A 13,885-nucleotide genomic window follows, 5' to 3' on the forward strand; every position below is an offset into this window, starting at 1 on the left:
AGATTTTTCATAGTCATAGTCTAGTGAATTTCAAGCAGTTGTTTAATGATAGAAATAACTAACTTGACCAAACATTTTGAACCATCAATGCAACTTTAACTCTCATTCTCATTTCTCTCTCTCTTTTTCCAAAGTGAGAGTGAGTAAAGCACTGGTACTCATCTGCATACGGTTAGACTGGAAGCCGATCCCAACATAGTTGGGAAAAGGCTAGGCAGATGATGATGTGGGTAAGAGTGTAAGGAACTTCAAATTATTTTCTTTAGGCCCATTGAGCGTACATCGTTTGTTTTTCTTGTCGGTTAATCTTTGGTATATATTTCTGAGAGTTGTCAAAGGTTTGCTTGAGATAGGTTCTGGCTATTTCTTTAACTATATTTTTATCTTCACTTAATAGTGTTTTGTTTGCCATCTGTCAAATAGAAAGGAAGTTAGTTATAAGATTTAAAATAGCCGCACACTACAAACTTATAGTAGGTCGATAGATAATTTGGGGTCCAAAATCAGTACGAAGATGAATGAACGGAATAACACTCAGGTATTTCTCCGGTATCCGACCAACTAAAAACTTAGATGGAATTCTCGATTTCCGAAATCAATCATCAGATAACTTTTATCTATATACATACCTATAAGCTGCTTATTTACTTACATTGATCAAGTGGTATTATTAGTAATGGCTTGAAATTCAGTTTTGCCGGTGTATTGTTCTCTCCGAATGCCCTGGTCCTCAGCTGCATCCGGTCTGACTTGAAGCCCCAACAAAGTTGGGAAAAGGCTCGGGAGATGATGATTCTCTGAAAATATTGTAGATAGATTACTAAAAAAATATTATTAAACTAGCTTCTACTAGCGGTTTCACCCGTATCTACAGGGAACTGTTCCGTGCACCTAGATAAAAAAAGTCCACCGCCTTTGTACCGCCACTGAAAGAAATTTTCAAATCATTCCAGTAGTTTTGTGCAAACTTCACATAGGTACACCATATACTAAATTTAATAGTCCGAAAATGGATAGGTGAAACCGTTCTTGAGTTATAAAATTACAACGAAAAATGGTATTAATTTATATATATATAAATAGAGAGTAGAGTTATAAAAGAGAAGATAAGAAAATAGATAGAAGTATAAATAATTACTCTTCACATCCTGTGCTGGGACCTTTAAGTTTCTCCTTCGAAGATCATTCACTATGAGGCCCTCATAGCACCAGGTTCACCGCTAAAACACGAAAAAAACCTTGTATTTTCAAAATAAAAAAAAGCTTTCTGGGAATATTTCGTAGTGGACTCAAACAGGCTCCTGAAATACATATATGCTTGTATTTGAACCCATAATTTTGAAAAGTATGAAAATGCGGGTATTAAGATAGTTAGTACGCAATAGGTGTCAGGTCAAGCTGAGGATCGAGCAATATGGCGCATGTTAAGGAAAGGCACAAGGTACTAATGTTGACTGTTAGAAAGGCTAATGATGATAATTATCACACTGGGATATGTGGTGATAGAAGATGTATCTACAGGTTCAGACATTTGGTTCGGCTTCCAGTCTAACTGGATGCAGCTGAGAACCAGTGTGCCACATGTAGCGACTGCCCATCTGAACTCCACAACCCAGTTACCTCGGCAACACAACACCCGTCGGTAAGACTAGTTGCTAGACTTTCCGGCTTCTGACTGTCCGTAACATCTTATAAAGCTGTTCAAATGACAGCCAGGACCCACCAATTTAACGTGCCTTTCCTAACAAGAAGAAACTCGTCATTACATTTACCGACTGTGCCTACCATTGTTTAACTAGTGTGGCTGTTTCTCGACCATAAAATAGATTTTACACAAAAAACAACAGTACTACAAAAAAAGTCAAAAAGACATTCGACGCGTGTTAAGAATATTCCCCATGCTTAATGTTCCAACACATGCTGAACGGCTGTTTAACCTTTTTGGTAGTAAGAGCAGTAAAAATTCGAGGTTGGTATGAGATAGCTAATTGAGTTCTGTCTCTTCTGGTTAAGGGTTGACTGAAACACGGTGTGAAATACCGGAAATATTTCGTAAAACTTCAGAAAGAATCGTTCACTCGGACCAGTGCGCAGTTACTGTCCAGACCATGCATAATTTGCAGTTAATTTTTGTGGAGCAACAAAATGTAATATGATAACAATAGGTCTAATCTGTAACTTATCATCCTCCGAGCCTTTTTCCCAATCATGTTGGGGTCGGCTTCCAGTCTAACCGGATTCAGCTGAGTACCAGTGCTTTACAAGAAGCGACTGCCTATCTGACCTCCTCAACCCAGTTACCCGGGCAACCCGATACCCCTTGGTTAGACTGGTGTCAGACTTACTGGCTTCTGACTACCCGTAACGACTGCCAAGGATGTTCAATGACAGCCGGGACCTACAGTTTAACGTGCCATCCGAAACACAGCCAATGGTGTCTAAGATATACTTAGAAAGTACATACAGACTTAGAAAAGTTGCATTGGTACTTGCCTGACCTGGGATCGACCCCGCGCCCTCATACTTGAGAGATTGGTCCTTTACCCACTAGGTCACCACGACTACACCTACTCTGTAACTTATGTGGCTTCTTATTATATTTGAAAATTGTTACTAACGCATCCACAGGAAATTTAAAAAACCAACAATGATGCCCTTTAGCCGATTATACATCATGGTGGCTGTTCTCATATAAGGTGACCAGCCAGCTGCACATATTATAGTCCACGCACATTTGCGCAGACACAGGTGCACTCACTATTATTGGTATTACAAAAAAATTTCGGGTTCAAAGAAGGCGTACATATAAGGGCGAAGACAGTAACGTTCCTCGCCTCCCGTAATGACATAACACTCGTGGTTGCGTGAACTTTGTACATACAATACGATATTGTAGGTACAACTTCACGCTTTCTTTGCACTATAAATGTCTACACAATTCACTCAAAATTTATATAACATGCATTCAGGGTCACAACTATAAGGATTCAAGGTATGTTTCTTCCTATGTATCCCACATGGTGGTGGAGTCAGCTTTCCTAATTATTCTTCTCCACTTCGCTCTATCTATGACATCACTCTCGGACTCCTGACACTCCGTCATGTCTTTCGCCACTTCTAAACTTGAGGTGGCCTCTAGATCTTCGACCGGGGATGGTAAGTTGCAACGCCTTTACCACCTAGTCTGGTGGTCTCCTCTGTACCTCTCTGCCTTTTATGGTTGCTAGTTCAGGGGTTGAGTAAACATGGTTTTCGGATACCAGATTTGTTTCGAGTAAACTCCAGAGAGAACCGTTCACTTGGCCAGTTACTGCGCACTAATCGCAGTAACTCTGCACTCTGCAAGATGTACTTACATATATCCCTACAGACTGATTTAACATACTTCTAACTTAATTATCAGGAATTGCAGAAAGGAAAACCAAAGATCCAGCTCAATTAGCGTTAAAAAATTCAAATAAGCCTTTGCAGGCTCTTATGAAACGCCACACTAGTTGTCCGGTTTAAGTTGGTTCTATGTAGAAGAACCGAAAAGAAACTCTATCGTAAAGTATCGTGACGTCCTCACCATTGGTCAAACAGCATCTGTGATAAAAGATTGCGAAAATGTTTGAATTTATTTATTAAATAGTTCATGTGATGATGTCCTCCTAGCCGATTATCGGCTACCTCGGCTATTCTCATGTAAGGAGATTAGCCAACTGCGCAGGACATATCATAGTGCACGAGCATTTGCTTGGACACAGGTGCACTCACTACTCCTTCACTCTCATAGCGCGATAGGACGGTAAACCAACACCACCGGAGAGAGATCACAAGCAGGACCGATACCCTGGTATATCAGTGACCAACTTCCAGGCTCCAGTCTGCTTTGTAAAAGTTTTTAAAACAAACAAAGCGGTTTCAGCCCGACCCGGGAATCGACCCGAGACCTCGTGCTCAGTAGCCACGCTTGCGACAGCTTGACCAACGAGGCAGATCAACAGTTCATGAGACAAGAACTAAAATAGTATATGATAAATAAAAAGAGATGTAGACACCATCATCTTCACATATATGTATAGGTCTACTTCCAGTCTAACTTCATCTGCTGCTGAGCACCAGAGTTACAAGGAGCGACTGCCTATCTGACCTGCTCAACCCAGTTACCCGGGCAACGTAACACGCGTTAGTAAGACTGGTTGCCAGACTTTCTGGCTTTTGACTTACTGCCTTCATGTATCATCATCTTCGTAGCCTTTTCCCACCTATGTTGGGGTTGGCTTCCAGACTAACTGTATGCAGCTGAGTACCAGGGTTTTAGAAGAAGCGTCTGCCTATCTGATCTCCTCAACCCAGTTACCCGGGCAACACGATACCCCGTAATAAGACTGGTTACCAGACTTTCTGGCTTCTGACTACCCGTAACGACTGCCGAAGATGTTTACTGATAGTCGGGACCTACAGTTTAACGTGCCATCTGAAACACAGTCAATGGTGTCTAAGATATACTTAGAAAGAACATACAAACTTAGAAAAGTTGCATTGGTACTTGCTTGACGCACACTCTCATACTTGAGAGGTTGGTTCTTTATCCACTACTAGCGACATTAACGACACTTCATATAATGAAATAGAAAAAGAAGTTTTAATATGTCTTTGTAAGTGTCACAAGCATTTGTTTTTGTGGCTGAATAGATCAATGGCTTAATATATCATATATGATAAAAAAAATCTGTTGACCGACACCCGCAGATAAAAAAATACGAACATACATGATATGTTTCCAACTGGGGAGGTTTGAGAGGGCCTGAAAGAAAGAAACATTAGCACACATACAAGTTAATCTGACCAGCAATGACTTATCACGGCTGTGCAAATTAACCTGTTTTATTTTTGGTTTTCTCTTTAAGTCTACTCTTGCCTAATGTCCCTACGGCCCTATCTATATACCTACACATATATATAAAAAAATAATAACAAGCAAAAGCGAAAAGAAAATACAAAAATAAAAATAAGAGAAAAAATATCATTAGTTTTCGTCAGCCCATCTCCTCAGCCTCGAAGATGTCAGCTATCTGGAATCAAAGACAGTGTACTAACTTCTTATAAAAGGCATATTTATATGGAAACTGTTCAAGTTACTAATGATAAACATTCGTATATTTATTTATTAGTACTTTATTGTAAGTATTTTTGGCTAAAACTTGATTAAAATTTAATTTCAAATGCGACAAAACTTTTTAAATATCATCATCATCATCCTCCTGCCCTTATCGTAATTTTGTTTGGGTTCCGCACTGCATGTTTTCTCCTTCCATTCTCTAAACTCATTTTAATCGACTTCAAAAAAGCAAGTTTCTTAGTTTGACCTGTATGTCTGTACGTTTGTAGAATAGTAGAATAGAATAGAATCATTTATTTGTCATAAACATGTGTGCCTATGGATGTTTGCGCTATTATCTCACGATTATAAGAACGGACTTTGAAACGGTTTTCAGCATATTATTTGTCGGGCTTAGAAGATGGTTCTAGGTATAGAGGTATTATTGTAGTCGGTTTCAGTATTTTGTATTGAAGATAGGCTCGTGTTTGATTACAATCTCATCTGTTGGTAAGCAATAATGCAGTCGAAAATATAGCACGCTTGCTTAAAAGTAAACTATGCACTCTTGACTAGAAGTAAAAGACTTAAAGACACTTTACAAGGCACATTAATCATTTAAATACATAGAATCTCTAAGTTTTATATTTTCATCATCATTTATCGTAACAATTTTATTCGGAGTCAGTCAGCGGCATAATCTTCTTCCATACTCCTTTATTATTGTTTACATTAATTGTAATGAACTATTTTCAACCGACTTCCCAAAAAGAATGAGGTTCTCAATTCGATTGTTTTTTTGTATGTTCACCGATTAAGAGACGAATGGACCGATTTGCAAAATCATTGTTTTGTTTTTGTTTTAAAATGTAAATGGCTGTTTCATGAAGACTTTGCCATCATCATAAACTTTATCTATCTGAAAATATTGATTCGGAAGCATCAGGTAATGATCTATTGACAACATCAATAAACAGGGCTATTGGCTCTAAGCATACATTACTCTATCAGCCATCTCATCATTTACCTACCTCTTTTCTAACCATATCGTCTTTCACACAGACCATGCATACTTTTCTTAATATTCAACTAGTATTAAGTTTTCTAGGGTAAATAAATGGGTAGCTCGCCATCCATATTGCAACTACGAACCCATGATGCAAAGAAGACATGACAGTGCTCATATAATTAGGGGTCTCCTACCAGACCACGGGACTACAGAGTCCCGGATCTTTGGGAGGCGAACGTGGGGCCGAAGCCAACACGCTGAAGCCCTTTTGAGACAACTTTAATGAAGTGGTGACACAAAAAACGTCGATAGTACCTAATATCGTACCGTATATCGGGTGTGTACTAATCACATTAAATCCTATCACATATACTTTATGATATTCTATGGCGAATTATAAAGAAATTAACCTAATCCATGTGGTTTGGCCACAGGAGTCAGTTTTCGTTTTCATAATTTACAACATCTTGTGTAACGCAGAGATAAAGTATAGGTATCGAATGTTTTGACCGGTTGACAGCTGTCAGTTTTCAAGGGAGAATTTCCGTTGTATGTAATGACTGACTCTTTTATGGTGTTCTCATTTTCGCACATTTTTTTTATAGCCCGGTCAAAATAGACATAAAAGTAGTGGTCAAATAACAAAAATTCCCACAGAGCTGATTTTTGGTGGAGAGCTAGATTTGATCATTATAAATAAAATACTAAAAGTCCCCATCGATCCCATGTGTGCGTCAAAAGTTATTCGAGGTCAAATGTCAATTTTTTTGTTTTTTTTTTTGTGTTTTTTTCGAAAACGGTAAGTTTTATCAAAAAAATTCATCTGACCAAAATTGTAGATTATAAAATTTTCTACAAAAACGGCATAAACAGTTTTCTCCTAAATGTTACCATTCCTGAGATATCGCGCTTCAAAGAGTCACACTACACATGATTATGCACATATGAGCCACGTATATACGAGGGCTGCCTTTTAAGTTGTGTCGTTTGAAATAAGTGTAGACAATCTAATAGGTTAATAACATTTATTGTTTATCAAAGAATTCTCCGCGATATTTAATGCACTTTTGCATGCATTTAAACCAGTTCTTGAAACATTTATTCCATTCTGAAGTGGGGGTAGTCAAAATGGCCGATTTGTGTGAGTCAACAGCTTTTTCAGGTGTGCTGAAACGTTAACCACGAAGACTTTGCTTAATTTTGGGGAATGTAAAATAATCGTTATGCCCACGGGTCTATGTCACGGTATGTTACATGTTGGTCTGCGAGAATTAACTGCCGCTTAGCCTCGATATTATCTTTGATCATGGCGGGTTATGAACTACCTTCACGTGGCTTGTCACTGAAGCTAGAGTGCCCACGTTGAAATTCTAAATCAAAATCAAAATCCTTTTATTTCAAAAAGGCCTTTGCAGGCTCCTATGAAACAAAAAGTTGGTCTCATGGAGAAGAGCCGGCAAGAAACTCCATAGACACTCTTTTAAAAAGTAATATTTTTACAAACAGTCTATTACTTAACAATAGTAAGCTGACAAAATTATACAATGCAACTGAAAGTTAAACTGTAAACTCCTAACTCCTAACTTTATCTCTGTTTTACACATGATGTTGTAAATTAGGGCACGCCACCATAGTGGCCGTAAGTCCCCCCCTTTGAGGAGTGGCTCAGAAGGAGTCATGGCGGATCACCGGATACATTTGTTTCGGAAGGTATCTGTATCGAATCGGTCGTGAGGAGGCGCCCGGGTGTCACCACTGTGCGGACAGCCGCAAGGGCACGATGGACCACACAGTCCAGGTGTGCCCTGTGTGGGAAGAGCACCTTCGGGTCCTCGCCGTGGCTTTAGGCGGCGGCGACCTCTCGCGTCCGAGAAGGAGGAGGCGGAACGACAAAGAGTTCGCACCTCTCATCCCGGCCGCCGCGCTGGACCTGGCAGACACCAAGGGCTCCGGGTGTCGCAAGACGACTCCCGGCCACCGTAGGCGTGGTTCTCTGTGTGCGGTGAGTTCGGGTGGCTCATCGCTCATGTCTAGTTAATAGACAAAAAAACCCCTGTCGGCGGCGCGTTGTTCCACGCGCTCCTCAAAGACATGTCAGCAGCCCCAGCGGGGCCCAGCAGGGCCAAGGCCTGTCGGGGCTGCGGGATTATTCGAAAGAGGTATCGCGGCCCTAGGAACATAAAAGGCTTACGACGGAACACGACGGTTTTTAGTCAATAAGAGTCTGACACTCAAAGCCCTCGTATATACATTGCTTATATGTGCATATCATGTGTAGTGTGACTCTTTGAATCGCGATATCTCAGGAATGGTAACATTTAGGAGAAAACTGTTTATGCCATTTTTGTAGAAAATGTTAAGATCTACAACTTTGTTCTGATGTTCTTTTTTGATAAAACTTACCGTTTTCGAAAAAAAGTCAAAAAACCAAAAATTTTGACATTTAACCTCGAATAACTTTTGACGCACACATGGGATTGATGGGGACTTTTAGTATTTTATTTATAATGATCAAATCTAGCTCTCCACCAAAAATCAGCTTTGTGGGAATTTTTGTTATTTCAAATGTCTATTTTGACCGGGCTATTATTTTACTTTTTTTGAATTTAATTATATTTATTTTTAACCGACTTCCCAAAAAGGAGGAGGTTCTCAATTCGGCCGGTATGTTTTTTTTTCTATGTATGTACATTGATTACTCCGAGGTTTATAGACCAATTTACGTGATTACGGAATAGCTGCCAGTTGGTCCCATAGTCATCAGGTCAGGATCTGATGATGGAAATCCTGAGAAATCGAGGGCAACCTTCGAAAGTTGTAGGCATACATAGGGTAAAAACTTGACACTCAGGTGTACGCCTAAAAGCACTATTCACCAGTGAAGATTTGGAGCTGACCTGACGATGGAGACCAGACAGGGGGCGAGGGAACTCGACAACTGAATATGTAAACTACCTCGTGTTTGGGCTTAAATTATTTGTATTGATGAGAACTTCCCACTTATATGGATAGTGACAACTATTCGTATCACTGAAAAGCTGTAACTAAAAAACTTTTTTACAAAAAAATTAAACCGACTTCCCAAAACACTAAAAAGGAAAAAAAAAACTAATTTTAGGTCCATCGGCCTAGAAGTCGGTGGCAAAATTAACTTAGTAACATCCATTAGACACCGACTTCTAGGCCGATGCACCTAAAATTAGTTTTTTTTTTGCTTTTTAGTGTTTTGGGAAGTCGGTTTAATTTTTTTGTAAAAAAGTTTTATCTATTTCATTGTGCTTATCGACATATATTAACCAGCATAGTAAGTATCGTATTTAATTTAATATAATTAGGTACGATGCACTGTGTATACCTGCTATAGGAATGTGTCCAAAGGTGGTCCTCTTACTTGTTATTACTGGCCAGCTTCGTCACAGTCGTAGAACAAAGACGATTCTGTAACTTTGCTAATGGAGTTTATTTTGGACACCACCGGAGAGAGATCACAAGCAGGACCGACATTAACCTGCTCTCCGATACACGGGTGTATGTACACCAACTTGCAGACTCCGGGCTGCTTTAGTGAAAGTTTCGAAAACCCACTAACCTATTTCGGTCCGACTCAAGAATCGAAGCCGAGACTACTAGATAAATTGTTTTAATATATATCCAATATAACTTTCCAAAAAGGCATTCAGTCTGTCTTCATTCACACTAATTACAATCTGTCTTTGAATCGGCATATACAGGGTTACTGGTAAGTAGACCGCATCCTTTCATGAGGTGATAGTATAGGTCAATACGGACTTTGACCATGGGATACACTGGGCAAAAGTTAACCCGTTTCAAGATAATCGAATTTCAAGATCTTTTCTTAACAAGTCGTCTAGATACACGTATAAATTTTTATTGTTAGTCAAAAGTCTAGTTTTTGTGGATTTTGTGTGTTTTTGGATAGAAGATAGATAACTTCTGTTAACAAACCATAAAACTGTACAAATCACAGAGGAAATTATAGCGAACAGCAATTACTTTTTTAGTAGCTATTTTCTCAAAAATGTTACTCTTCATTCTTTTGTGCAGAATACTTAAAAAACATCTACATTTATCTAGCTATCCAAAAAGGCACAAAACACACAAAAACCCGCAAAAACGAGACTTTTAACTAATAATAAAAATACGTGTAACTAGACGACTATTTAAGAAAAGATCTTGAAATTCGATTATCTTGAAACGGGTTAACTTTTGCCCAGTGTATCCCATGGTCAAAGAACAATGTCAGACGTCCATAGTAACTTAGGCTCAATAAAAATATTTCATGTACAGTGAAAATTCTTACAATTTTTTGTGTAGTTTAATGTCAGAAGCTTTTCTATGTTTTCCACTTTTGCATTGAACTTCTCAAAACCAAATTATTCCAAATCATTAAAACGAAAAACCTGAACTCGATAAACAAAATAATTACTTATTAAAATGATTTTTTTTTTTTTTGGAAAAGTACTAGATAACAATTAAATATTTTATAAGAAGTTAGTATTTTATATTTAAATTGTTGTAGTAAAGAACTTTGTGTCCGTGAGAATTTAGTTTTAAAAGTTGATTGGGTGGGCCGAAACCTGACATTGTTCTTTGTCCGTATTGACCTATACTATCACCTCATGAAAGGATGCGCACTATTTACAAGTAACCCTGTATATTATTTATTACATAGGTATATAAAAGTTGTTGCAGCATTAAAATCAGATACGAAAGTCTATCACCAGTTATAAATGAAGCTTCCATAATATTTTAACCATTAGTACTTTGACATATCATATAGACACAAAGATCTAAAGAGGTATAACTCAAAAAATCCCTTTTTGAACTGATTCCACCTTCTTTTGCGAGGTAGAATTGACATCTTTTTCTGAATGAAGTAAATGATGAATGACATGTATTTTTTTAATGAGACTCCACCAGACCACGGGACCATAGAATCATGGATTTTTGGAAGACGAACGTGGGGCCGAAGCTAACACGCTGAAGCCCTTTTGAGACAACTTTTTCCAACTCTGCAGGACATATACATTTCCAACTCTGCAGGACATATTATAGTGCACGAGCATTTGCGCAGACACAAGTGCACTCACTATTCCTTCACTCTCATAGCGATGGGATGGTAAACCGACACGACCAGAGAGAAATCAGGCGCAGGACCGACATTTACGTGCTTTCCGATGCACGGGTGAGCGCCGACAATCACCAACTTCCAGGCTCCGGGCTGCTTTATGAAAATTTCTAAAACCCACCAAGCGATTTTGGCTCGACCCGGGAAACGAACCCAAGACCGCGTGCTCAGCCGAAGACGACAGGCAAAGGAGAGTTTCTTACGCTCATGTCTTCTTCCCAGCAATAACACATAGGAAGTGGTGAATGGTGGGCGATTTTGGAGCTGTCTCATGTAATTTTGACGTTGGTAAGAAGCCGTTTTTCAGCCAAAAAAAAATCAAAAGTCGTTTTTTCAGCCTACTTTGAAAAACGACTTTAGATTTTATATTGGTTTTTGAAGTGTGCTCTATAGAAAAATGCTTTTTGAACATCCTGAACATTATTTTTAAGCCTGTTATGTTGGTCGATGGGTATTCGTTTAAACAATTTGATGGTAGATGCATAGCTCAAAAAACTCGACTTTTGAATTAACCCTTTTTAGATCTAGGTGTATTTAGAAAAAAAATCTATTATACAGGAATATTTTTTAACCAATGCGCAAACTTTGACAACTTATAAGTAAGCAAGTTTTATAGATATACTGATGGTCTTATTACAAAAAAGTTACACACATATTTAAGAAAATGTACCATACAATATTTTCTTAAACACGTGACGAACGTGTGTTTAACTTTTTTTTGTAAGGCCTTTATATTTTTACTTTGATGATTTAGTACCAAAAAAAGTTAAGTGCTTAAAAAGTTATCCTGTATGTTTCATTTTGCAAAAAATACCGCCGGCACACCGTCGTGTTTGGGACATCTTTCAGACGTTAAATCACAAAAATCGATACCCTAAATTTTTGTGATTTTTCCACGTCAATTGATTATAGACTTTGAATACTAAATAAATATATAGAGCGCGCGCACACTACAAACTTTAAGTGGGCCGATATTTTGTTTGGGCTCATAACTCAGTATGAAGATGAATGGTAGTACGCACATTATAAAGATCAGGTATTTGTTCGGTATCAGACCGACTAAAAAATATAGGTATGTATAAGATACATTTATATGTACATATATGATAAGTTTATATATACATATATATATGTATATGATTGAGAAGCACAAGTTGCAATATCTGCTTCAGAACTTAGTTACCGAATATTATTTTTCAAATTGTATCTATAATTTATTTTTCTCTCTGCACTAAAATTGTTTTGTACAATCGATTGATACATAATTAGCTCCATTTGTATTATATAACTTTCTCAGGAATAGCTTGAAAATTATTGTAAATCATTGTTTTTTTTAAGAGTGTCTATAGTCCATAGACATTCTTTAACTCTTTCTTTCTTTTCTTGCCGTTTCTTCATCATTACACTCTTTGGTACCGTACAATTAGTTTGACGTTTCGAAATAGTTTTCATAGGCCTATTTGAAATAAAAAAAAACTTTGAATTTTAAGTTTGAATAGTACTTCGACGCCTAACACTCAGTTGTTTTTTATTCGTTTTATTGGTTTTATTCTTGTTTGTTTCTTTTTATATAATAATAATTTTTTTAAGTTTGTAAACATAGTAAAGATAGTTTTTAATTTTTATTGTAAATATTTGTAAGTAAATGTGATTAATAAAAAAAATACTTTGATTGAATTCAGGATTTTCTTAAAACATTTTTCTACCAACGACAGCCGGCCAACTGTTTTGTATGCAGTGTGCGCGCAGGCTAAACATTATTTTGTAATCAACAATCCTTGTAGGCTCTTTCTCCTTCTAATAACTCCTGTCTCATTAATTTCAAAATACTTACTTAGTATTGTGGACAAAAATAAAAATATAACTAGTTGGAATTGCTTTATAACTATTGTATGGGTTTTTATAGTTTTGCTGCTGTTATTTTTCAATAAACTTTCCTAAAAGGAGAAGTTTCTTAATTAAACTGCTTGTTATTTTAATACCGTTATCTATCTATTTAAGTTTTTCTCTTTTTTGGGGGTCCAGTGGATGAAGATAATTAAAAAAAAATCTTACTATCTATTTGACCTCCACAACCCACTTGGGCAATAAGATTGTTCTTGGTAAACTAACTGTCAGACTTTTTAGAAGTTCTGAAGGGTGTGAAGATATATAATAGATCTGACTGTGATCAAGCAAGTAATATTTTTTTTTTGATATTGATATCCAGTCTCTCAGCTATTTATTTATATATTAAAGCAGTCTTAATACAGTTAACGTTTTGTAAAAAGCCCTGTCTTATGATAAAAGACCTCAAAAACTAAAGTTTAGAAGAGACAAGGGCGGATCCACCGTTGTGGGCACGATGGGCATGCCCACAACCTTATTACCTAGACTTGTGACATCACACTTTTACGGTTTTTTTAAATCGATAGGCTGATGATAACACTAGGGAACAAAATAATACTTTTTTTTGTTGCATTTAATTTTATGACTGTTGTTTACTAATTCGAGATCACCATATTTTTTTTCTTACAGCTTTAGTTTTTGAGGTACTTTTGTGTCCCAAAACTCAAAAAAATTCGCGCTCGCTACGCTCGCGGCTTTTTCACTTTGCGGTGGTTTAAGTCCAATGTCGAAAACGTTAGATTAGTTTAAGTTAAAA

This window comes from Helicoverpa zea, chromosome 28, assembly GCF_022581195.2.
Source record: "Helicoverpa zea isolate HzStark_Cry1AcR chromosome 28, ilHelZeax1.1, whole genome shotgun sequence".
NCBI lineage: Eukaryota > Metazoa > Arthropoda > Insecta > Lepidoptera > Noctuidae > Helicoverpa > Helicoverpa zea.